General features: G+C 42.5%; 1 protein-coding gene across 8 annotated transcripts in view; it reads left to right on the top strand.

Annotated features, from left to right (window-relative positions):
• Positions 1-971: 971 nt before the first annotated feature.
• The window catches only part of zmiz1a (zinc finger, MIZ-type containing 1a), a 226,251-nt gene continuing 200,411 nt past the window's right edge, over positions 972-26,811 (top strand). For 4 of the 8 annotated variants that reach the window (XM_090242241.1, XM_090242225.1, XM_090242233.1 and 1 more), the window contains exon 1: positions 1,012-1,330. The gene's annotated coding sequence lies outside the window, so the exon portion shown is untranslated. Of the gene's footprint in view, positions 1,331-26,811 lie in introns of all 8 variants that reach the window. The other 4 variants (XM_036986835.2, XM_036986831.2, XM_036986832.2 and 1 more) reach the window with 2 other exon arrangements.

Here is a 26,811-nt window from a genome sequence, read left to right as displayed (position 1 = left end):
AGAGAGAGAGAGAGATAACAAGAATGAAAGGCAGGACGAGAGGGAGGGAAGGAGCGAAACAAGCACAGCATGAGAAGTGATTGATTCTATTTGATGTACTGCTCCAGCTTCAGCACTGCTTGGCCCTCCCTCCGGGCAATTCAGCTGTGCTTCACTAAGAGCTTGCCTGCTCTGTGAGTGTGCGTGTGTGTATGAGTGTGCGTGTGTGTTTGCGCGAAGTGTGCATGCACGCGTGTGTGCACTCGTTCCTGTGTGTGCGAGCGCGTGCGTGTGTGTCGGGGAGACATTGTTCCTTGACGTCAGCACTCAGCCAAGCCTGCCGCTGTAGCTGCCGCTGCTCGCCTCTCAAACATGTCTTTGTTATTCCGTAGCTTCCGTCGGAGACCGGTGACTCGCAAAATACGGAACCGATAGCCTACTTACCAAAGATCTGCATGGCGCTCGGACTCTCTGTCGACGACTGAGAGCGGATGTGACATGTAAAATATAGGCTATCAACGATGTTGTTATTCAGAGATGACAATGATGACGAGGAGGAAAATAGTAGCCTAATGATAACAACAACAATAATTTGTTTATTTTATATGCAATTAAGACTATTTATAATATTCTCCTATTATTTCAATTATTATAATTATTATGATTATGCATATTGTGAATAGTGTTTATGTAGACATATTAGCTAGCTTATGTTATTATTATTATGTGAGTGTTGTTATTATTATTACAATATAGGCATATTTGTATTGATTTGTGTATTATCATTGTAATCATTATTACCATTTGTTATTATTAGGCTATTAGTATCATCATTTATATAATCAATATTAGTCCTAATATAGGCCTGCATCTATTAAATAGTTTAGCACGTTTTTGAGTGATTTGATTTCAACAGTTTATAAATATTTGAAAAATGTATTCAGTTGGTAATACATTACCTAACACACCTCCTCCACTAAGAATCGAAATCCAAACTGACCATGGCAAAAATGATTTCACTCTCGTCCGCTCAGGCGTTTCCAGCTTGTCCTATGGCCTTTCTGTAATGCAGGTCACTCCCGTAGTATTCCTAAATCGCTCCCACCACCGGAATCTGGGACACATTTTGTCAGCAGCCGCAAAGCATGGCTCCTTCTGTGGTAACTGAATAGCCAGTGTAATTTGACACTTCAACTTGCCGTGGCTCTCTACGGTAGTTGATTCAGTCACTCACACGCTAACGCTACGGTGATCGGTTTTTCTTGTATTTGTGAAGTGAAAAAGGACGCAGTGTAGGTCTACACGAAATTCGGGAAAACAAAGCGGATTTCTTCTCCTAGCCGAGCTAAAAGTAAGTTCCGTTCCGTGGTTGTTTCCGTATTGTAGGCTGTTCAATCACACCTCGCCGTGGGTTGGTTGCACAGACAGACATGGTTTTGTGTGTGGGCATTAACGTTACTGCCTTCGATGAGTTCGCTACTCGCTGGCCATACTCAACCCCAGCGCCAACAATAGACTGACCCAGAAGCCAGAGAATCAGAACAGAACCAGCCGGTATACTTAAACTGGATAGGGTATTTTTTTTATTTTTACTATTGCGTCCGAGTCTAGAAATATATATTTTTTAGCTAGGTCCGTGCACAGCGTGGATTTGTTGCTTGCGTGCGGTTAGTTGTGGTTTGTTCGGTTGCGTTTAGCCTACATTGAGACATTTAGAGACGGCTGTTTGATTGTTGGTAAACAAATGACGTTGATTAGTTTGCTGGGGTTAATCTTCCCTTAATCTGGGAATGTATGTCAGGTAACTAATAGGCTAGTTCAGCAAGCAAAACAAGGCTGGACTGAGTTGACTGCTTTCTAAAATAGCCTAGCCTACCTGTTGTAATAATAGCCTACCACAAATCCAAACTGCTTTGCTGTTTTGGCACGTTGTTAGTGTTACAATGTAACATTTGTATCTCCCGCTCTCAACATGTAAAATGTCTAGGCCTAGCTACTAGGCTATTATTTGTATGCCCGCGCCACGTAAATTATGCAGCACTGAACTGTTAAAATAGACTTTATATCTTGCATTGTATTTTCCAATCAGACTTGCAGAAAACCAATCGCTGGGCCGCTGTGCGTGCCACGGGCGGCGGCGTCTCTGGCGAGCCCTCCCCGATAAATTCCTCCGTCTGGATGTGAGGCCAGCCGGGGCAGCGGCGGGCGGACCTCCCGGTGGGTGGGAGGGAGAAAAGGAGGGAGCAGAACTGGCTTCTCTTTCATTACCCTCTCCACCCGGGCCATGATGGGAGAGACAGAGAGCAGCCAACTCGCAGAGGAAAAAAACTTGTAGACTGCACTGAATGAACGGGAGGGAGAGAGAGAGAATGCCCTTTTCCTCTCGTTAGTGAGGCATGGGAGTTGGGGGAAACACGAGTTGGAGCGGGTGCGGTAGTTCAGAGAGAGGCAGGGAGGGAGGAAAAGCTATGGATGTTGATTTCAGATGTTGTAAAGGGGCATGAAACTCCACTTCCAGAAAACCGTAATCCAACAGGTAATACATAGGCACATGGATGGGTTTTGTTTATGTTATCATAAAGGTAGTTTAATGTAGTCTACAATACACACCGTTTAAATGTGAACATGTGACCAGCTGCTTACACTGTCCTTAACATAACTGTAATGTTTTATGTTTATAATTGATTAATAGACACAGCTTGTAAGAATGTGTTAATAAAACATAATTGGAAACAGTGAACTTGACCTAGTCAGTGTAACTGTAAGTTAACAACACTTCTAAAGCCTCACACCATACACACACACTATCTCACTGTCAGTCAAGATAACAGGTGCAAGTTGTATGAGGGAAGCCCACCCATCCACCTTTTTTCACCTGTCAGCAGTCATGAAGCAAAGGAGACAAGGAAACGAAGCCAATCAATACAATTGGAATCAATGCTGTGTTTATGGACTGACAGTGTGGGTGAGTGGAGTGGTGGATTAAGGGAGACCATAGAGGAAACAAGGAAATTAATCCTATGCATATTGGATCTAGGCCGGAATGTGTATTATGATTCTGTTGCTATTCCACCCACAGCTTCCCTAGTCAGCCAAGATAAGCTGTATGAGGGAAGCCCATCCACCTATCGGCATTCATTAGGCAATGGATACAAGGAAATAAAGCAAGATGAAACCCTTTAAATACACTCCCATTGCTCCTCACTCAATCACAAACTCGTAGTAGTTCCATTCTTCTTCCATATTCTCTCTCTTCCCATTCCCCACCCACAGCCTCAGTCTAGAATTGAGCTAAGGTAACGCATTTAGAACCTACACCACACTAATCACTGCTGTGACAGCTTGACGTTTCACCTAACTGTTAGTGTTCTATTGTAGAGGGTTGTGAAATTGTTGGCTGGCGTTCACTCAGACTCGCTCACTAGACATGGATTCTCTGTCTGCTGGTGTCATGCCTTCGGCTCTTATACCACCCACTCCTGTCCGTCTGTCCCATAGCACAAGGAACCTTTGTTTCTGTCAGTCAGATTCTCTCTGTGTGGCGTGATTCTCTTGGTTGTTGAACATATCAGTTGTTTTTGTGAAATGCTTTAATTTGTATTTTCTTGAAATTTATGTCAGGGAAAATATCTTTAAGTGGAGAAATATGTCAATATTGCAGAGGAATATTAGGAAAATCTAAAACTGCATGGAGCTTTTACATTTGGACATATTGCATATCTGAAGTGTTCTATTTGAATTTGACTGCACCAGACTTCCTCAGTGTTCACACTATTGGATTTGTTATCTCTCTCTCCAAAAGGCTATTGATTAATTTGACTGCATGATAGCCTCCTGGTCGCAATTCCATTTGATTTGAATTACTATTGTGTAGCATTAGACCTTAATAGAAACTGGCACTCTAACTATATTTACCCAGCTAGGTTGAGAGAGCGAGCGAAAGATCAAACTACTATTTGGTTTTGTTTATAGGGTGTTACAATATTGTAAACAAGCACATATCAAGAGAGCGCAGACTGGTACTCTGACTCACTGTTACTGACTTCTATTCACACATCTGTGAGTGCTGCCCTGTGGGGCCTATCTATCCATTTTACCTCTGCCAACCAGCCTCAGACCAGTCTTCTGGGGGGGGGGGGGGGGGGGGGATCAGCCGGTAACACTCACTCGTCGTTTAATGAGAGCCTTTACTTCAGTAAGGTATTAGAACAGCATATAGCCCCTGTCTCGGTAAGTGCCTTTCCTTGAAAGAGGCAGAGGGGGAGAGAGAGAGAAGAGTGGTAGATACAGGTAGAGAAACAGAAAGTACATGTGAGTGAAAGAGCGAGAGAGAGACTGGAAAAAGAGAACTCACTGGCCTTACCCTGTCACTGGCTCATGCATGTTTGATTTGACGTTCGTTGGTACTTTGCGCAACGAGTGCAGGGAAGGGGATGTCACAATGGCCACGTCCTGTTCAGTTCCCTTCTGCAGTGCGTGTGTCTGAGCAGTGTGTGTGCATGCCTGTGTGTGTGTCTGGGCAGTGCTGGAGCAGGGGCCCTTGAATGATAAATGACACCCGGCTAGGAGGCTCCACGAGGAACAAGATGAGAGTTCAAGGAGAACACAATGTTCCCTACCACTGTCCGTCTGTCCATCCGTCCTCCATGCCTGCCTGTTTCCCTGCCTACCTGGCTGACTGGCTGGGCAGCTGACCTACTGATTGACTGGCTAACTGACTGACTGACTGGTTGACTGACTGGCTGCCTGCACTCAAGATTTCTCACCATCGCAAACAATTACCTTGACATTTTTACTGCTGATGAAATCTTCACTTGCTGTGTCTGTGGCAGTGAAGTGTGTGTCTGAGCAATCTGCACGCGAGTGTGTGTGTGTTAGTGCTGAGCGATTAGTGCTTTTTGAGGTCGGATCATTTGTGGTTTGATTATAAAAAAAAATATCTACATTTACGATTAAAAAATAATAATTTATACCTTAAATGCATTATGAAATTCCAAAGCCAAAAATAGTGATCATTCAATTGCAACCATTGCAAGTATTCCATTGTCTCTGTCAGGTCCACATAGAAAAATAGGAAATGACTATGAAATAATAAATTATTTTAGTTGTATATTACTTAGTTTTATTTAGTCATCATCTCATCTCTGCTCAGACAGTAGCAGCCAGAAAGACAACTGTCTAACGTTGTCTCTGTGCTCCCCATACTGTACTGTCTTTAGTCATCCTATTTAGCTAGGCCAGCCTGGCAAAGAATGCTGAAGAGCTGCCTGGCAATCATTTTATTAGTTTTTCAAAGTAGATAAGGCATACTTTCACAAACCGTCTCTATCCCTCTCTCTCATGTGGTCTGTGTGTATCTAACCTAACATAGCAGACGTAAAAGTGTATCCATCTCTGTCCAAGTAGGAAAAAAAAGACGCAGTGGATTATGGTCATTGTAGTTCAAGGAAAATAACAAATTCAACTTCATATTCATCGTCTCCAGCACCACACCAACAGCAACATATGTGAAAATGGCGCGTTTCTTTGTTTTGTAGTAAAAAAGATAGGTGAAGATAATTGTTTCCAATAACATCATCCATGTGCATTGTGTGATTTTTAACCAATTACAACAACACATAGAAACTTGTCTTTTTCACATGTTGATGTTGGGGTGGTGCTGGAGATGATGAATATGAAGTTGAACATTTTTTAAATTTCCCCTTTAATTACCACATTTCTGAACTGAACTAGGTTCAATATTTGCCTAGTGAAAACTACAACTCCCTTCAGCCCAGTGTGCCATATATTTCTTGACTTCATTTCGCTAGGAAATTTAATTATTTCTCTAGAGAAACGGCACGTTGGGCTCACAAAAAAACCCAGAACTAAATGGAATTCAAGTAATTGAACCGACGTCGGTCAATTAGTTGTTTAATAATGAAAAAAATCACAATGTCAGTTAATCGCTCAGCACTAGTGTGTGTTTGTCTTGTAAATCCTGTTTAAGACAAACACGTTGTCCTTATCCTTAGACTGTTTTCTTGTGAGTACAGTACAGTAGGGCTGCATCCCCCACGGAACCCTATTCCCTATATAGTGCATTACTTTGAAAGTCAAAAGTAGTGCGCTCTGTAGAGAATAGGGTGCCATTTAGGACACAAGCCTAGCTCATTAGTCTCTTCTGTTTCCATGCTGGGTTGGTGAGTTCACTGTCAGCTCTCTCCTCTGTGATCCGTCTAGGTTATATAGGTCTCTCATTTGATAATACAGCCTCTCTGACTGTATGGAAGTTAACTACAACCTCTGCCAAGTCTCTCTCATACCAGAGTAACAGTGTAATTGATTGTTTTTGTGAAGCCACCCACCTCTCATCACTACTATTTCAAATGCATTTTCTATTACCTCATCAGAATAATGATCTTCTATTCCTTTATAGGAAGTCTGGAGTCATGTCTTTATGTCTGTGAGTTTAATGTTACTATGTGTGTGGGATGGAGAGTGATGGTGTAGACTGCATGAAGAGGGTAGAATCACATCCAAAAAAAACAAACCGACCAAAACAAAACTGTACCGGCACAGACCTAAAAACAAAAGTACTATAATTTGATAGTAAAACACTTGCTGTTAGGAAACTTGAGTCCTCTAGGATACATACAGATGTGCCATCTTCAAATGATGCTACAGAGTTTTTTTTTTTTGTGTGAATTTTTCTCCTCAATTGTTGTAGTAGCTACTATCTTGTCTTATCGCTACAACTCTCGTACGGGCTCGGGAGAGACGAAGGTTGAAAGTCATGCGTCCTCCGATACACAACCAACCAAGCCGCGCTGCTTCTTAACACAGCGCACATCCAACCCGGAAGCCAGCCGCACCAATGCGCCGGAGGAAACATCGTGCACCTGGCCACCTTGATTAGCGTACACTGCGCCCAGCCCGCCACAGGAGTCGCTGGTGCGCGATGAGACAAGCCCTCCCTAACCCGGGCGACGCTAGGCCAATTGTGCTTCGCCCCACGGACCTCCCGGTCGCGGCCGGTTACGACAGAGCCTGGGCAACCTTCAGTGTTATGTCATAATTACGTAAAATTCTGGCAAATTACTGTTGCATATACACTGACTCTGCGTGCAATGAACGCAAGAGAAGTGACACAATTTCACCTGGTTAATATTGCCTGCTAAGAATATATACTTCTGTGTATTGATGTTAAGAAAGGCATTGATGTTTATGGTTAGGTACACGTTGGAGCAATGACGCAACGCATCGATTATATGCAACGCAGGAAAACGCGAGATAAACGAGTAATATCATCAACCATGTGTAGTTATAACTAGTGATTATGATTGATTGATTGTTTTTTTATAAGATAAGTTGCTAGCTAGCATTAAACTTACCTTGGCTTCTACTGCATTCGCGTAACAGGCAGGCTCCTCGTGGAGTGCAATGTAATCAGGTGGTTAGAGCGTTGGACTAGTTAACTGTAAGGTTGCAAGATTGAGTCCCCCGAGCTGACAAGGTAAAAAATCTGTCGTTCTGCCCCTGAACGAGGCAGTTAACCCACCGTTCCTAGTCCGTCATTGAAAACAAGAATGTGTTCTTAACTGACTTGCCTAGTTAAATCAAGATTAAATAAAGCTGTAAACAAAAAAAAAACATCGGTATGTTATGAAAACTTGAAATCGGCCCGAATTAATCGGCCATTCCGATTAATCGGTCGACCTCTAATTTACACACACGCGCATGCATTCATTCAAAAGTTTGGACACACCTACTCATTCAAGGGGTTTTCTTTATTTTTACTATTTGCTACATTGTAGAATAATAGTGAAGACATTAACAGTATGAAATAACACATATGGAATCATGTAGTAACCAAAAAAGTGTTTATCAAATCCAACATATATTTTATATTTGAGATTCTTCAAATTAGTCACCCTTTGCCTTGATGACAGCTTTGCACACTCTTGGTATTCTCTCAACCAGTTTCATGAGGAATGCTTTTCCAACAGTCTTGAAGGAGTTCCCACATATGTTGAGCATTTGCTGGCTGCTTTTCCTTCACACTGCGGTCCAACTTATCCCAAACCATCTCAATTGGTTTGAGTAGGTGTGTCCAAACTTTTGACTTGTGCTGTAGTTGTATGGCATGTTACGAATTCCAATGCGTACACTATGTTAAGAATTTGTAAGTTCTTAAAATCCCGGATTGTATCTTTAATTTGACTCTGCTTTTCACAGCAGGAAAATAATCCTGCACCAACAGGACATTTTAATTATTATGTGGATTCTAATTAATGGACATTTTTGTAGGGGTTGATACATTTTTCGTAAGGACAAATCAAGTCTGCCATTTTTAAGGGGAAATTACAAACTTTAGAAGCCATTTTATAAAAAATTGAATACACTACAATTTGCACTTCATGCTGCGGTGGAAAATTTGTTGCGACAACAGAGTGATCAAATTAAGATAGCAGATCTGTACTGTAATTCCTTGTTTTCTGACATTTGTACACAGTGAAACTAATTGAAGGTCAAATGTTAGATATTGGGGTGTTGTGTAATAGAGAAAATAAGAAAATAAAAACTGATGTGGATGGAGTATCAACATTTCCTGAGTATGGAATATTTGGGCAAGAGGTGAGGCAAGCACGTATTTACACTAATATACAGTTGTGTTTCTGTTTTTGTTGCACAATGTAAACATTTTAGTTGTGTTCCCACATGTCCCAATATCAAATTGGCGTGCCACTGCAAGCCCCACAGCGCTCTGTCTCTCCCTGCCTGCCGCCTCCTCCCAACCACTCATCCAGCAGCGAGTGTGTCCTTTAGAGAGAGAACGATAGAGTATGTGTGTGTGAGTTGTGTGTGTGCCCACTTGCTGCCCTCCCCTCATTGTGACTCTGGCAGTGTAAGCCAGGCTGTGTGTGTGTGTGTGTGTGCGTGCGTGCGTGCGTGGCTGTTTCCCAGGGTTCTAAGCCCTGCCGGTCCTTTCATACCCCTGCTGCCTGGGCAGCTCAGATAAAGAGACATATTAAAACCTCCCTCGCTGTGGAGAGAGAGAAAGACAGAGGTGAAAGAGGGGTAGAGGGGGCCAGAGGAAAAGCATATTTGTCTCATCCCATGACAGCTGTCGTGTACCTGTCTAATTAAAATAGTTATCACTTTGGTCATTCAGTGAAATGATATCACTCATCAGTATATCTAAACTACATAAATAAAACAATATCTACAATATATTTTTGATACTTAACCCTAAATCACCCCAATCGGAAATCATCTCCCCAGTTTATCAGCCAGTCGATGTGTTGTACCAGATACAATATTATTTTCCTCTCCCTTTGCAGTAGTTTTGGCTGATTTTCATGGGGCTACAGAGGTTAATCTGTTTGCCTTCCATTTGGGACTTAATTTATTCTACTGATCAACAACATTTGCATAGAAGTAGCTTATTTTATAAAAGTGCATGCTCTTTAACCATCATTCATGAAGCAGGAGGGGGTCGTCAGTTGGAGCACTATTCACGCAGAGTCAGTTTGCTGGGGCAATAAATTCACTGACACAAGATAATATTTGGGAGAGACGTGAGAGAGAGACCAATTATTTTTTTTAAGTGAATTAATAAAGTTTTGGTGGCAATTAGTTGTCTACCATTTTTAGGTGGAAATTACAAACTTTAGAAGCCATTTTATAAAAAATTGAATACACTACAATTTGCACTTCATGCTACAATTTGCACTTCATGCTACAATGTTTGTCATTGTTAGCATATTATCACAAAGTACTAGGGGTAGTGAATTGATGTTAGCTTAAGCTGTTAGCTAGCAAGGAAAGTTAGCCTGTAAAGCTGGAAGCTACCGCTATCTTCTTGCATTGTAACGTGTTCTAGCCTGTATGGACATTGTTTTGCAAACAGTAATTAACAGATTTAACATTTCTACATGTGGTGTCGCATTATTCAAGTGTGTTAACTTAAGTGGAGCATGAGAGGGGAGCTAACATGATGCAGCCCAGACTCCCAGTGCAGGCTAAGTGGAGCATGAGAGGGGAGCTAACATGATGCAGCCCAGACTCCCAGTGCAGGCTAAGGGGAGCATGAGAGGGGAGCTAACATGATGCAGCCCAAACCCCCAGTGCAGGCTAAGTGGACCATGAGAGGGGAGCTAACATGATGCAGCCCAGACTCCCAGTGCAGGCTAAGTGGAGCATGAGAGGGGAGCTAGCATGATGCAGCCCAGACTCCCAGTGCAGGCTAAGGGGAGCATGAGAGGGGAGCTAACATGATGCAGCCCAGACTCCCAGTGCAGGCTAAGGGGAGCAGGCACGGCATGCTCACTCCATAATAAGGGGGGACGTCTGCTGTGCTTAGACAGACTTGATCCGTGAGACACATTTGACAAGTACCAAAAGTAACAAGTTCTAGCACCAAACCGTTGTTCATGTTCTAGTATCGGAAAAATACAGACGTTTCCGTATATCGTGCAACACTAGCGTGCGTGCGTGCGTTGCGCAAATGTGTCCCCACCTTTGTTTGTTCCCGGAGACAAGCATTGATCCACTGCAGAGTACTTGCCAGGGCCCTGTCCACTGCAGTCCTTGCCAGGGCCCAGCTTGCAGCCTCCAAAACAATGTTTGTCATTGTCTTGCTGTGATTTATAATCATCTGTTGACAAACAACGGTACTCTCTCATTTTCTGTATGATTTAAAATGATTCAGAAGATGCTCAAATCCCCATTTCTCAGGAACATATGCCAGGTGTGTAAACTAACAACAAGAACAGACTATGTAAAGCTAGGCAGATTACTATTTATAAAAAAATAAAAAAAAATATATATATATATATTGTATTTGGATTTATTAGTTTAACTTTTTACCCCATTTCTCCCCAATTTCGTGGTATCCACTTGGTAGATAGGACAAGACTATCGGCTGCAACTCCCGTACGGACTCAGGAGAGGCGTAGGTCGAGAGCCATGCGTCCTCCGAAACACAACCCAGCCATGCCGCACTGCTTTTTGACACACTGCTCGCTTAACCCGGAAGCCAGCCGCACCCATGTGTCGGAGGAAACACCTGTGCGCCTGGCGACCGAAGTCAGCTTGCAGGCACCCGGCCGGCCACAAAGAGTCGCTAGAGCACGATGGAACAAGGGAATCCTGGCCGGCCAAACCATCCCCCGACCTAGACGACGCAAATTGTGCGCCTCCTAATGGGTCTCCCGGTCACGGCCTTCTGCGACACAGCCTGAGATCGAACCCTGGGCTGTAGTGACGCGTCAAGCACTGCAATGCAGTGACATAGACTGCTGCACCACTCGGGAGGACCTAGGCAGATGACTTCTGAGATTACATCATTTCTTTTATAATACCTCATAATAGACATAACATGTAATGTTATTATAATGTGTTTCCCTAACAACTGTTCTCAGAGCCATTTCAACTTTATAGCTCCTAATAGATGAGGAAAAGCTGATCCCAGATCTGTGCATAGTGGGCTGGGTGGGATGGTAAACATCAGACACAGACAGGGAATAGGGCTAGCCTGTCTATGAACTGCACACACACACACACACACACACACACACACACACACACATATGATGTCATGTCGGAAGTACGTCTCCCTGATATATCTAATCAATATAACTGTATTTCATAAGAGGTGTGTGTGCGCGTGACATGTCTGTTAGTGTGTGTGTGGGGGGTTGGGGCGCTTCCTGTCCTTATTTTCTCTGGAATTCCTTTGTTTTTGGAAGACCGGAACAGAACAGGAAAAACTGAAATGTGTGTTTTGACTAAGGGCATGTTCTCCTTGAACACACACAAACACACACTGCTGTTTTTAAAAGCCAGGCACAGCCAAGGTGCTTTTCTCCTTTTAGCGTATAACCAAACCGTTCAGCAGGCAACAAAACAGATACATCTTCTTCCCTGTTAGCACTAGCTAGGCTGCCTTTAGGCTGCTAGTGTACTCATGTTGAAGCTGTCCTCAATACCTCAAAGTTAGACTTTGTCAGTTGAAAGACAGTGGCATACCTTCCCAATACTGTAGCCTAGATGAATAATGGAAACTACCTTAATTTCCTCACTCCTGCCTGTCTGTCCACAGTAAGTATGCATGTTGAACGTGGAACAGCATGTTTCCACTCCTGTTTAGTGAAGGAGGAAGCAGTGGTCACAATGTCCTGCTCAGCTGAGGGGTTCAAATGATATTTTACCTTGTAACACTTTATTGAATTATAACCGTTAATAAAGCCTTATAAGATATGTACAATGCATTATAATGCATGACACAGGCACTAAATACCTATAACTCATACACACACATTCGTTCCGATAAACTAAAAAGTAAACTGTTACAATTGGCAACTTGTCTTTTTCAACTCTCCATGCGACCACTGATGTTCCGCCACTTGTATTCTGTCACAAGTTCCTTATCAGGGGCAGACTGTCACTTTAACTAGACAACTCCCACGAAGGAAGTCTTTTCCCTCTTGTTTCCCACTTGTTTGAAGGGGTCTTGTGTTTGGAAAGAGAGGGAGCGAGAGAGGGAATTGAATAGGCTTCTTGCCTGCCTGCTTCTATTGAGCCAGGCCCATTCTTCAGCCAGCTCCTGAAACAGTCGGGAGGAGGGGAGGTATTTCCCTTTGCTGAGGAGGAGCAAGAGAAAGAAGAAAAGGTGGAGGAAGAGATGAGCGAGAGAAAGGGAGGGGGAAGATGAAGAGGAGGTGGTAGGGCAAAGGAATGCAGTAGAGGAAGGACTGGGAGGAGGAGGAATGACGGGCAACCTGTCAGGCTGTCAGTGGAAATCTGTTTGACGGGTCACTTTGTAAATCGTTATGAAGCCTTTCTATGAGCTGCTCTACATTTCCTTTGTACTGCGATGATGGTAATGTTGGTTGCTGGCCAGCCGGCGGTGAGATTATTATTAGCTATCTCTCCCCTCCCCTGTTCATAGAAGGGGGAGTAGAGTGAGTCAGTCAATGTTTGGACATGTGTTCTGCAGTTATGTTTTTGTGATTTTATCTTGCTTGTGTTGCTATCGACTCGATGCTCAATTTAGTCGTTTTCACTCACAAAATAATTGCTGATATTCTAAGTACCCACTTGATCTCTGTCACAAATGGAACCCTATTCCCTATATAGTGCACTACTTTTTACCAGGCCTTTTGGTCTTCCTTCTGTGTTTTGTGGTCAGCTGAGGTGAGATCCAGCAGTCAGTGCTTGAGAGGAGTGTCTCTAAACTCAGTGTCACTTTCTGGCCAAACAGGTTTCAGCTTGACGGCATCATGACGGAAAACATTAAATCCTACACAATGATAAGCCTGTATGGCATAGCGTGCTGTTGGATCAACATCATCCACTCCTCCCCCTTTCACTCACTCTCTCCCCTCTGTTCCTCACAGTCACTTGCTCTCTCACTGTTCTCTCTCATTTCTTTCTCTCGCTCTAGCTCTCTTCTTCCTCTCCCTTTGAAGATCCCTCTGTGACCCCTAGGAAAACCCTTTGTGGTTCCAGGTAGAACTATTTTGGGTTCCTTGTAGAATCCTTTCCACAGGGGGATCTACATGGAACTCAAAAGGGTTCTCCTATTGGGACAGCCGAAAAACCCTTTTGGAAAAGATAATTTTATTTTTTCTTCTTCCAAGTCTCACTCTCTAACTCTTCCTCTAAATAGATTTGTAATCTTCTATAGGGACTTGTCATCTGTCAGTCAACACAATATTGGTAGCCACCCCATTACCTTCTACTGGAACTATCAGCATGTATGAACCATTTGCGTTTTGTTTGCATTGTAACTTCATTCAAATGGCCAATAGTCACAGCACAAGCAAGCGATATTTGCTTGTTGTCTGTAAGCGGGAGTTGGTGTTATGTGTGGGAAGTCACACTGTCTGTCTGTCTGTCTGTCTAGCTGACTGACTGATTGACTGCCTTCCCGACGACTGATTGTGGCCTATCTCTGATAACTCCTGAAGGGTCTCTCTTTAGATCTACTGGTATATTAAACAGATGAACTGACAGTTTTACATCAAAACATTATCACAAAAAAAGATCTGCATTTGATCTAGGAAAAGGAGAAAAGCCCGTTTTGATTTGACAGTTATATACAGTGGGCCAGAGGCCATACCAGCGTTGTTACAAGGTGTGAAACATTTGAATAAAATAGGAAGAGTATTTAATTGACTTTTGGCATATTGCAGTACGAAGAGGTGAGTCTAGACAGCACCTCTCTGCCAATTCTGACACCTCACATAATCTTGTAATGTGGAAGTTCCCTTTTTATCAAAGCTTTATGAAACTACAGGCTAATGCGTTATATATATATACACACACACACACACACACACACACACACAGTGGCGATTTTACCATGTAAGTATTGGTGAGGCAAAATTAATCATGCCAGCAAAGCCACAACACTAAACAATACATTAATTGCACTATAACGGTGACAAACGGTGCCCACAAACTGTTACAAATACTGTAAAGCTGTCCCAACAGCAGAGCTTTGTTTTCAGCACCATGGAGTGAATCCTCACCACTGCTACACCTGGCTATCAGCGGAACCTCGTCTGGTAGCGAAACAGTTAATTCAGCCTCATTTACTGCCTTTAAAATACAGCTGATATGGCTGACTTGCTTAAAAAAATGTGTGTTTTTTTTATGACAATTGAGATGTGCAAGCTATTGCATAAGGGAATGATGAGCGGATAAGTGGCAATCCGTCATTTTGATTAAGACATTAATGAGCGAGCTAAGACAGACATTGCCGATATAACTATTTGTTCAGAACTTATGAAATGTACAGAAACAGAATTCAGAACATGGGCCGTTCTTACATGATTTTCTCCCTGTACACCAAGTCAGAACTGTAGGATAAATTAAGGGGGCATATAAGCAGACAATGAAAGTGCTTACAATATTCAAATGATGACATTTCTCCAAAACAGCCTATATGCTTAATGTGCAATACCAAGTCAGAACAGTAGGCTAAGGACTCCCGGGTGGCGAAGTGGATAAGGGCGCTGTACTGCAGCGCCAGCTGTGCCACCAGAGACTCTGGGTTCGCGCCCAGGCTCTGTCGTAACCGACTGGGTGGTCCGTGGGGCGACGCACAATTGGCCTAGTGTCGTCCGGGTTAGGGAGTGTTTGGCCGGTAGGGAAGTCCTTGTCTCATCGCGCACCAGCGACTCCTGAGGTGGGCTGGGCGCAGTGTGCGCTAACCAAGGTTGTCAGGTGCACGGTGTTCCTCCGACACATTGGTGCGGCTGGCTTCCGGGTTGGATGGCGCTGTGTTAAGAAGCAGTTTGGTTGGGTGTATCGGAGGACGCATGACTTTCAACCTTCGTCTCTCCCGAGCCCGTACGGGAGTTGTAGCGATGAGACAAGATAGTAGCTACTAAAACAATTGGATACCACGAAATTGGGGAGAAAAAAAGGGGTAAAATACACAAAAAAAGAACAGTTTTGCTAGTAAGCAGGAATCAGGAGTATAGAATTATGGTCAGATTTGCCAAATGGAGGGCGACGGAGAGCTTTGTATGCGTCTCTGTGTGTGGAGTCCAGAGTTGTTTTCTCTCCTCTGGTTTCACATGTAACATGCTGATAGCAATATGGCAATATGGTAAAACTGATTTATGTTTCCCTGCAGTCCCCGGTCACAAGGAGTGTCGCCCCTGCGTGAGTATTTTCTTGTTTGCTTATGGCGGAATACAGCTCATTCAATAGCTCAAGACTTCCTTAGATATCATGCACCAGCGGTTATTTACAAAAATACATAGCCCGCCACCCCTTGCAAGCAGAATGGAAGACAGTGGGGGTTTATTCGATCGCCTATGAATTCTCAGAAGGCCCTTTGGCCCCTTTTTGTCCGCCTCCTCTTCACGCTTATCACAGGGATATGGGCCTGTTCCAGAGAAAGCAGTATATTGTTTGGGGCAGGCTTGTCAGACTCGTTAATGGACAAAAAGATTCTGCCAGTCCGTGGTGAGTAATCGCAGTTCTGATGTCGAAGTTATTTTCGGTCATAAGAGACAGTAGCGGCAACATTATGTACAAAATACGTTACAAAAAAATGCAAGTAAACAAAAAAAACTAACCACAATCGGTTGGGGACACGTAAAACATCTGCCTTCTCCGGCTCCATTATTGTCAAGGGATACTAACAGCTTATTACACAAAATACACTTATTATTACTTTTTTAGCTGCAGTATACATTTCTCCCTGGCATATTACATCATCTATGCAGCAGCATACAATACATTTTTGGACTCACCGTTGTGCTCTTCTCACTTGAACAGGAAGGAGGCGCGTCGGTTCTTCTTGTGTGCAAATTTTGTAATGAAGCTTTGTCATCCAAGTTTTGGCATTCTCTTGATTTATGGTGCTTTCAAGATAACCAGGAACTCAGGAAAAAAACAAGGTTGAATCATGACGTCAATGATCTACAGCAGTGGTTCTTAACCTTGTTGGAGGTACTGAACCCCACCAGTTTCATATGCGCATTCACCGAACCCTTCTTAATTGAAAAAAAAAATCAAATTCAAAACATAGGTATATATTTGACTGGTGCACAAAATGAACCGTGCATCAACATCACTGTGTTCAAAGAACAAAATCATCAAAACATTTTCACACAGATGATCATTTTCACACAAAAACAAAAACATAATAATGAATATTTACTGAAAATCAGTGTGACTTCTGCTGTTGCCTTTCAGAGACCAGTTCAGAAATGTGCGGCTTCACCTTGGCAAGTGCCACTCTCATGTCATTTTCGCAACAAAGTCTGTTCCTTTTCTTCGTTTTTATGTCCAGCATCCTCGAAAAGGATTGCTCGCAAAGATATGTTGTAACAAATGGTGTGAAAATCTCCAGAGCTTTCTTAGCAATAACAGGGTACGTCACCATTTGTTGACACCAAAACGTTGAAAGCGTTGTTGTTCTGAAGAGTTGCTGTTGAACCTGGCTCTGCTGAATTTCAATGATTTCATCGAGGTATTCATCATTGACATCTGTTGTCTCAACACTAAACGTGAACGGCTGTCTCACCCATGCTGGATATGACTCTCTTGTAGGGAAGTATCCGTCGAGAGAATTTGCAAGCTCATCTAAGTGCGTGGCAATTGCTTGCTTCAGTTCAGCGGGTACAGAAATGTCTCAGATTCCAGATAGATCTTCGATCTTACTTACACAGTCGTCCAGCAGGGGAAAGTTTGCGAAGTTATTGTTCTCTGTTCGTCGTTTCCATAACGGTAGCTTTTTTTGAAAAGCCTTCAGGTTTTCCTCCGCTTCGATGATGTTGACTCCACCGCCCTGCATCTTTTGACTGAGATGATTGAGCTGCGAAGATATCGGCCATGTACGCTAAAATGAGAATGAACTCAATGAATGAAGCAATCTGCATGACAATGTTGGTGCTCTTGCAAAAACAGGGCTAATTCCACACGCACGGCAAAAACACGATTCAGCACCTGTCCCCGGGATAACCACCTAACGTTAGAATGGTACAGAAGTACCTCGAATTCAGAGCCCATTTCTTTACACAGCTCACTGAAGATGCGATGCCGCAGAGCACTAGTTCGCACAGAGTTCACGCATTCCACTACAATTTTTAAAACTTCTGCCAGTTTTGGAGGCAAGGTTTTTGTTGCCAACGCATGCCTGTGCAGAATACAATGCGTAACAATGATGTGTGGTGCATCGGCTTTCACTAGCGTACCAAAACCAGAGTTTCTTCCCAGCATGACTGGAGCTCCGTCCGAACAAACTGCAGAAACCATATCCCACGAAAGATTGTTGTCTTTGAAGAAGTCATCCACAAGTTTCTTCACATCGGCTGCCTTAGTTGTTGTTGTAAGAGGCTTACAAAATAAAAATTATTCCTTTATCACGTCGTCTTTCACATAGCGCACGAATACAGCAAGCTGGCTTAGATTGGAAACGTCTGTGGTCTCGTCGAGTTGAAGGCTGAATTTTGCCGGGCTTGAAATCAGATCTGCAACTACTTGAGCCAAGATGTCTTTGCTCATGTCCTCTATTCTGTCGCTGATGGTGTCATTTGAAAGAGGAATTTGGGATAACTTCGGCCTCTTTTCCCAGCATGATATTCGCCATCTTCAACACAGCTGGTTTTAGAGTGTTTCACCAGTGGTGTGTGGTTTGCCCTGCTTTGCGATCAGGTAAGCAACTTCGTACGATGCTGTGAGGATCGGTTTGTTGATGGGTACAAAGCCGAGAACAGGCAAAGTAGCCTTTTCATCGAATCTGGCTCTCTTCACCTTGAATTCAGCGAGCGTTGTGTTCTTGTATTTTCCATCTCCATGCAGCTTAAGGAAGTGTTCTCTTAGTTTTGCCGGTGCTAGACTAGAATTGCTCAACTTGGCATTGCAAATCATGCAGTTAGGACACTGACTCCCATCACGTTCGGTTATACATGTGAATCCATATTGTACATATTCGTCCGACCACTTTCTTTTTTTGCTCGACATAGTAAGTATGAAGTGATTAAAATATTAAGAAAGAAATCACAAGACGTACCATCACGACAGTCACAAGTCGACTACTGAGCGCACCAAATTCCCTGCATCACAGATAGGCCAAGCGATGTAGCGTGATCACCTGCAGCCAATGATGGCCAAGCGGAGCGTGTCATCACGAATCATATGAGACGGATGTGTGTCTTGACCTCCGCCGAACCCCTGAGACTGACTCACCGAACCCCTGGGGTTCGATCGAACCCAGGTTAAGAACCACTGATCTACAGGTTGGAGCTCTAGAAAGAGGCCCGAGTTCCCGACTTGGAATTCCTAGTTGGATGACCGTTCAAAACATATTTTTCCAGTTGGAGCTTGTATTTTTTCTTTGAGTTCCCAGTTGTCTTGAACTCACTGAAGTCTGAGACTTCCCAGTTTTGAGTTTCCAGGTGTTTTGAACGTGGCAGAAGTTGGATTGACAGCATGGCCGACGTATTCAACCTTTTCTGGCCCGTGGAGTTGCGTGTGATTGTTTATCCTTTTAAGCTTGGAAAAGAGACCCTTAAACCCAGACTTGGACCACACACCGTCTCCACTGAATAGCAGGGGAAGCAAAATAGTGATGCTTACAATTAGCCACTGATTCCTTCCAAACCACTCATTGTTGAAGTTGCAATTTCCAACTTGTTGTGTAATGTTTATGTCCAATGGTCGATGAGCACCGATATGATTTATCTATAATTTTTCTTCATTTGACAAGGATAAAAAATTTGCTAGTAGATTGTCAACCTGATTCATGGTGATGACTGCTTCTCTAGCTTGCTAGCTAAGATTTTGAAAGTATGGTATTGACATGTCCGATCAAAGCTATGGTAGATCTAACGTGATTTGACGTAATTTTATCTGTGGCCAATGACCGTGAGCCTTCTTGGATGGGCACTTCTAATCTAAATATAATGCAGCCCCCAAGGGGGCTTGAACTCTACCTCTCCCTGTAGGTTTTTCAGTGACGTAGTGTCCCCATGGGTGACAGAATACTTAGCCAATTACGGCGCAACTATAGACGATTCCCAACCCCTACGCTCTGTATTTTCCACTAGCCGCCCTCCACAATAGATAGCACCGAGCTAGGCTGAAATGCAAAAATAACATGCAAAAAAAAGAAGTTTTCAGAATGAGTTTTTCCTTACAAAAGGGCTTATTAGACAGATATACTCCTCAGTTTAGTCATCTGGCTGTTGTCATACGATCCCGCAAGGGAAGAAGCCGGATGTGGAGGTCCTGGGCTGGCGTGGTTACACTTGGTGTGCTTTTGTGAGGCCGGTTGGACGTACTGCCAAATTCTCTAAAACAATGTTGGAGGCGACTTTTGGTAGAGAAATGAACATTCTCTGGCAACAGCTCCGTTGGACATTCCTGCTGTCAGCATGCCAATTGCAAGCTCTTTCAAAACATGAGACATCTGTGGCACGTTTCTATAATGTAATGTTTTTTGTGTGTCTATCTTTTGTGAGTCTTTCTCTACATGTTTACAACAAGCAATAGGAAGATCTCAGAACAGGGACATTGGGGAATAATATATTGTTCGGGATACATTTGTACTGTAGGGAAGCCGTCTCTGTAGTAATGTAATGTGCCTTTCATAACCACGTGAAACGTCAATTATTATGGAAATGCCGGAATGTGTATTTCTATGAAAGTGATGTTTAATGTAATAATGATGCAACTATGATGGTGATATGGATTACATTTATCCTCCTTAATATTAAGGCTATTCTCACTTCATGTTACACACATACACTCAACCATGCAAATTGGCTGGGTTATTATTTATTTCACACATTATAGTCTTAACCTTATCCAGACATCGTACACACTCGCACTAAATCACATCCACTATCACACATGTCAACCTACTCAGATCTACTACACACTTAATATCCTGACTCAATGTTCTAACATCTGTGGCATTGGCTCACAGGAAAACAGGCAAGGGATTAAAACAACTAAAAGCAAACAAAAAGAACATGAGTATAGCCAGTTATAATTGTATCTGCATAGCAGATTATAAGAAAAGGCGATCAGCTTTTAAGTGGCTAAAATGGACGGAATGTAACATATACGGTTTACAGGAAACTCACTCTACATCCTTAACCTGTGGAACCTCCCAGCACCAGCCAGTGAAAGTGCAGGGCGCCAAATTCAAAACAACAAAAATCTCATAATTAAAATTCCTCAAGCATACAAGTATTTTACACCATTTTAAAGATACAATTCTCGTTAATCCAGCCACAGTCTGATTTCAAAAAGGATTTTCAGCGAAAGCACCACAAACGATTGTTAGGTCACCACCAAGCCACAGAAAAACACAGCCATTTTTCCAGCCAAAGAGAGGAGTCACAAAAAGCAGAAATAGAGAGAATTAATCACTAACCTTTGATAATCTTCATCAGATGACACTCATAGGACTTCATGTTACACAATACATGTATGTTAATATTTATATTAAAAAATCTGAGTTTACATTGGCGCGTTACGTTCAGTAGTTCTAAAACACGCGGTGATTGTGCAGAGAGCCACATCAAATTACAGAAATACTCATAATAAACATTGATAAAGATACGGCTATTATACATGAAACTTTAGCTAAACTTCTCCTTAATGCAAGCGCTGTGTCAGATTTAAAAAAAACTTTACGGAGAAAGCAAACCATGCAATAATCTGAGTACAGCCTTTAGACAACAAAGCAGCCAAAAAGATACCTGCCATATTGGGTAGTCAACATTACTCAGAAATAGCATTTTAAATATTCACTTACCTTTGATCTTCATCAGAATGCACTCCCAGGAATCCCAGTTCCACCATAAATGTTTGATTTGTTCGATAATGTCCATCAGTTATGTCCAAATATCTTCTTTTGTTAGGGCGTTGGGTAAACAAATCCAAAAGCGCGTTCAGGACGCGCCGAACATCGGACGAAAAGTTCAAAAAAGTTCCGTTACAGCCCGTAGAAACATGCCAAACTAAGTATGGAACCAATCTTTAGGATGTTTTTAACATAAAACTTCATTAATGTTCCAACCGGACAATTCCTTTGTCTGTACAAATGAAGTGGAACGTAGCTACCTTTCACGTGAGCGCGCCAGACCGAGGCTGTGGCACTCTGCCAGACCACTCACTCAAAGAGCCCTCATGAGCTCATCCATTATTGTTTGGGGTACCTTCAAATGTACCTTCATAGGTCATTCAATTCAATATTCATCAGTTCAAAAAAGCTGTTTATGTCTAAAGTGAAGACAAATGAAATACAGATACAAAACAAGTTAGAGGAAAAACAAAAAGAACCGGAGGAACATATTCAAGAACAATCTAATGTAATATATTACAAAAATAACCACACTGGATGGAATATGGAGAAAAAATGTACCAAATTCTTCCTTAATTTCCAACACAGGAACGCTACTCAAAGTTTGCAGAAACTCGTTGCTAAAGACTGAAGAATCCATGATTCACTGAATTATATTTCAAAAGAGGAAGCTAAATATTTTAAGCAGATGTTTTTTTTGTTTGTTATCTCATCCTCTGAATGAGTTTGCAAATGCACAAAACTTTCAGTGCAAAGGCCAAATCAGAATAACTTTTTGAGGTTATTAAATCCTTTCAGTTTGGGAAAAACCCCAGGGCTTGATGGCATTTTTTATATACTCAAAGCTCCATTATTAGCTTGTTAAAAGTACTCCTATAGAAATGAGTCTGTCCGGTAATCAGCAGGAAGGTCTGATTTCATTATTATTATGTGGATATATTGAAGCAACATCTCAAGATGTTAAAGCTTGGTCGCAAATGGGTCTTCCAAATGGACAATGACCCCAAGCATACTTCCAAAGTTGTGGCAAAATGGCTTAAGGACAACAAAGTCAAGGTATTGGAGCTTCCATCACAAAACCCTGACCTCAATCCTGTAGATAATTTGTGGGCAGAACTGAAAAAGCGCGTGCGAGCAAGGAGGCCGACTAACCTGACTCTGTCAGGAGGAATGTGCCAAAATTCACACAACTTATTGTGGGAAGCTTGTGGAAGGCTATTTGAAACATTTAACCCAAGTTAAACAATTTAAAGGCAATGCTTCCAAATACTAATTGTAAACTTCTGACCCACTGGGAATGTGATGAAAGAAATAAAAGCTGAAATAAATCATTCTCTCTACTGTTATTCTGACATTTGACATTCTTAAAATAAAGTGGGGATCCTAACTGTCCTAAAACAGGGAATTTTTACTAGGATTAAATGTCAGGAATTGTAAAACTGAGTTTAAAGGTATTTGGCTAAGGTGTATGTAAACTTCCGACTTCAACTGTTTGAAAAATATGTTTGAAAAGGGTGTATTGTTTTTAAATTATATTGGAATGGTGGAGTTATGTCTTTCATGGAGTTATTGGAATTGTTTGGGAAGGTCTTGCTCAATCCAGGATCACAACCAATTGATTACAGCATTACCCCAAAAATGGAGGAGGCAGGTGGCAGCGGGAGGAGGTAGGTAACTGGTCTGTTTGCCCAATATAAAGGATCAAACTGGGAACAAAAGTAGCATAAATAGGAAAGTATACCAGTTTCATTTGAGGACCAGGATGTTGACAGCTGTGCCGTAAAGATTGCAAAATATTTAGGAGGAGATATTTGATGTACCGATTCCAAGGCACAGGGTGTATGAGTTGATACAGTGGGGAGAACAAGTATTTGATACACTGACGATTTTGCAGGTTTTCCTACTTACAAAGCATGTAGAGGTCTGTAATTTTTTATCATAGGTACGCTTCGACTGTGAGAGACGGAATCTAAAATAAAAATCCAGAAAATCACATTATGATTTTTAAGTAATTAATTTGTATTTTATTGCATGACATAAGTATTTGATACATCAGAAAAACAGAACTTAATATTTGGTACAGAAACCTTTGTTTGCAATTACAGAGATCATACGTTTCCTGTAGTTCTTGACCAGGTTTGCACACACTGCAGCAGGGATTTTGGCCCACTCCTCCATACAGACCTTCTCCAGATCCAGATCCTTCAGGTTTCGGGGCTGTCGCTGGGTTATCTACTGGGTTTAGGTCTGGAGACTGGCTAGGCCACTCCAGGACCTTGAGATGCTTCTTACAGAGCCACTCCTTAGTTGCCCTGGCTGTGTGTTTCGGGTCGTTGTCATGCTGGAAGACCCAACCACAACCCATCTTCAATGCTCTTACTGAGGGAAGGAAGTTGTTGGCCAAGATCTTGCGATACATGGCCCCATCCATCCTCCCCTCAATACGGTGCAGTCGTCCTGTCCCCTTTGCAGAAAAGCATCCCCAAAGAATGACGTTTCCACCTCCATGCTTCACGGTTGGGATGACGTTCTTGGGGTTGTACTCATCCTTCTTCTTCCTCTAAACACAGCGAGTGGAGTTTAGACCAAAAAGCTCTATTTTTGTCTCATCAGACCACATGCTCTTCTCCCATTCCTCCTCTGGATCATCCAGATGGTCATTGGCAAACTTCAGACGGGCCTGGACATGCGTTGGCTTCAGCAGTGGGACCTTGCGTGCGCTGCAGGATTTTAATCCATGACGGCGTAGGGTGTTACTAATGGTTTTCTTTGAGACTGTGGTCCCAGCTCTCTTCAGGTCATTGACCAGATCCTGCCGTGTAATTCTGGGCTGATCCCTCACCTTCCTCATGATCATTGATGCCCCACGAGGTAAGATCTTGCATGGAGCCCCAGACCGAGGGTGATTGACCGTCATCTTGACCTTCTTCCATTTTCTAATAATTGCGCCAACAGTTGTTGCCTTCTCACCAAGCTGCTTGCCTATTGTCCTGTAGCCCATCCCAGCCGTGTGCAGGTCTACAATTTTATCGCTGATGTCCTTACACAGCTCTCTGGTCTTAGCCATTGTGGAGAGGTTGGAGTCTGTTTGAGTGTGTGTACAGGTGTCTTTTATACAGGTAACGAGTTCAAACAGGTGCAGTTAATACAGGTAAACTAACAGGTCTGTGAGAGCCAGAATTGTTTCTGTTTGGTAGGTAATCAAATACTTATGTCATGCAATAAAATGCAAATTAATTACTTAAAAATCATACAATGTGATTTTCTGGATTTTTGTTTTAGATTCCGTCTCTCACAGTTGAAATGTACCTATGATAAAAATTACAGACTTCTACATGCTTTGTAAGTAGGAAAACCTGCAAAATTGGGAGTGTATCAAATACTTGTTCTCCCCACTGTATATAAAATGATTCACGATTCAAGACTTTGTGACATTCAGCTAAAATGATTGTACAGAATCCTTGCCACCAACAAATGTTGAATTTTTGGGGCATTTTTGGGGCATCACAGCTCTGTATATTTTGTTGTGAGTATACTGAATCAATAAACTATTTGTTCTGGTATTGCCCTCGGGTAGCCTGTTTCTGGTCTCCGGTTTAGGAATAACTGAAAAAGCATAACATTAATCTAAAATTAAAATAGCATTGTTGGGAGATCTAGAGATACCTGGTCAGTAAAAGTATTTATCTTTAACTCCCAATCTGTGGATTCGATTAGATACAGTACCTTCTGAAAGTATTCAGATCCCCTGACTTTTTCCACATTTTGTTAGGTTATAGCTTTATTCTAAAATGGATTAAATATATATTTTTTTGCCAATACCTCATAATGACAAAGCAAAAAAAAGTTCATACATGCTAATGACAAGTTATTAAGGGTTATCAATGATACAGGTAAGTTGCTGTTGTGTAATCCAGTGCCATACTTAGGAATCTTTAAGAATAGTTAAGTTCACCCTCATGAAAATGTATACATGCATGGCATATATTATTTTATTATTATTAGTTCCCAGGCCTGAGTGTAAAAAACACTACGAACACCTGCTCTTTCCATGACATGGACTGACCAGGTGAATCCAGGTGAAAGCTATGATCCCTTATTGATGTCACGTGTTACATACACTTCAATCAGTGTAGATGAAGGGGAGGAGACAGGTTAAAGAAGGATTTTTAAGCCTTGAGACATGGATTGTGTATGAGTGTGTACCATTCAGAGGGAGAATGGGCAAGACAATGTACAAAGTGCCTTTGAATGGTGTATGTTAGTAGGTGCCAGGCGCACCGGTTTGTATTAAGAACTGCAACGCTGCTGGGTTTTTCCACCCTCAACAATTTCCTGTGTGCATCAAGAATGGTCCACCACCCAAAGGACATCCAGCCAACTTGACACACCTGTGGGAAGCATTGGAGTCAACATGGGCCAGCATCTCTGTGAAATGCCTTCAAGACCTTGTAGAGTCCATGCCCTGACGAATTATGGCTGTTCTGAGGGCAAAAGGGGGAGGGGGTGCCACTCAATATCAGGAAGGCGTACCTAATGTTTGGTATGCTCAGTGTATGTTTTCAGTGTGGATGCAAGGCGTCACTGGTGGTTGATTAGTACGCCTCACCTCCGTTGACCAATGAGCCATTCACGGTCACTGAACACTCTACGAACATTCACGCTATAGGTGCATCTGAAATGGCACCCTATTCCCTAAAGAGTGCACTACTTTTGACCAGGACCCATAAGGGTATAGGGATTATTGTGCAATTTGTCACACACCGTATAGCTCTGTTCTCGTTTCATTAGATAATATGTATTGAACAAATATTAGGCTAGGCTTGATGTGTACATTCATTTCCACAGCTTGTACTGCCAGTGTATACACTGTATACAGTGTGTCATAACAAGTGACTCTTTCACAGCCCATCTTGTGCGTGTTTGACGCCCATTCACATCAGGTTAATGATTGTTTGTGGGGTTGTCATTGTCTTTGCGACACTTGTGTCACCCTCCCTCCTTTTCAAATACAAACACTGGAAAACTATTCAACGCAAGTTTCTTGTCAGATCTGTTTGTACTGTAGCCTATTTGGTCTACATTTCTTCATTTTATTTTCTGTCAACATCCTGAGCAAGCTGATGTTTTGTTCTGTCTTTTCAGACAGTCTGTACAGTATCCAGGAGTGTCAGGTCTACCGTTCCTCTACCCAGAGTTCTGTCTCCCTGTCTCTCCCTGTCTCCCTGTCTCTCCCTGTCTCCCTGTCTCCCTGTCTCCCTGTCTCCCTGTCTCTCTGTCTCGCTCTCTCTCTCTCTCTCTCTCTCTCTGTGTGTGTGTGTGTGTCCTTATTTTCTGGGCCCATGTGGCTGAAACCCAGCAGGCTGGAAAATCGGTTTTATACAGATGACAGGCAAGGTCGGAGGGAGAGACAGGGAGATGCAGAGAGGAGGGCTGAAAGAGAGAAAATGAGAGGGTGAGAGACTGAACCAGAGAAACAACTTGTTCTTTACCCCTTCTTCCCTCACTGC

Source organism: Oncorhynchus mykiss, chromosome 1, assembly GCF_057628025.1.
Source record: "Oncorhynchus mykiss isolate SJ-2025 chromosome 1, ASM5762802v1, whole genome shotgun sequence".
NCBI lineage: Eukaryota > Metazoa > Chordata > Actinopteri > Salmoniformes > Salmonidae > Oncorhynchus > Oncorhynchus mykiss.
Note: the sequence above shows the minus strand (reverse complement) of the source record. Positions and strands in the feature narration are given on the sequence as shown.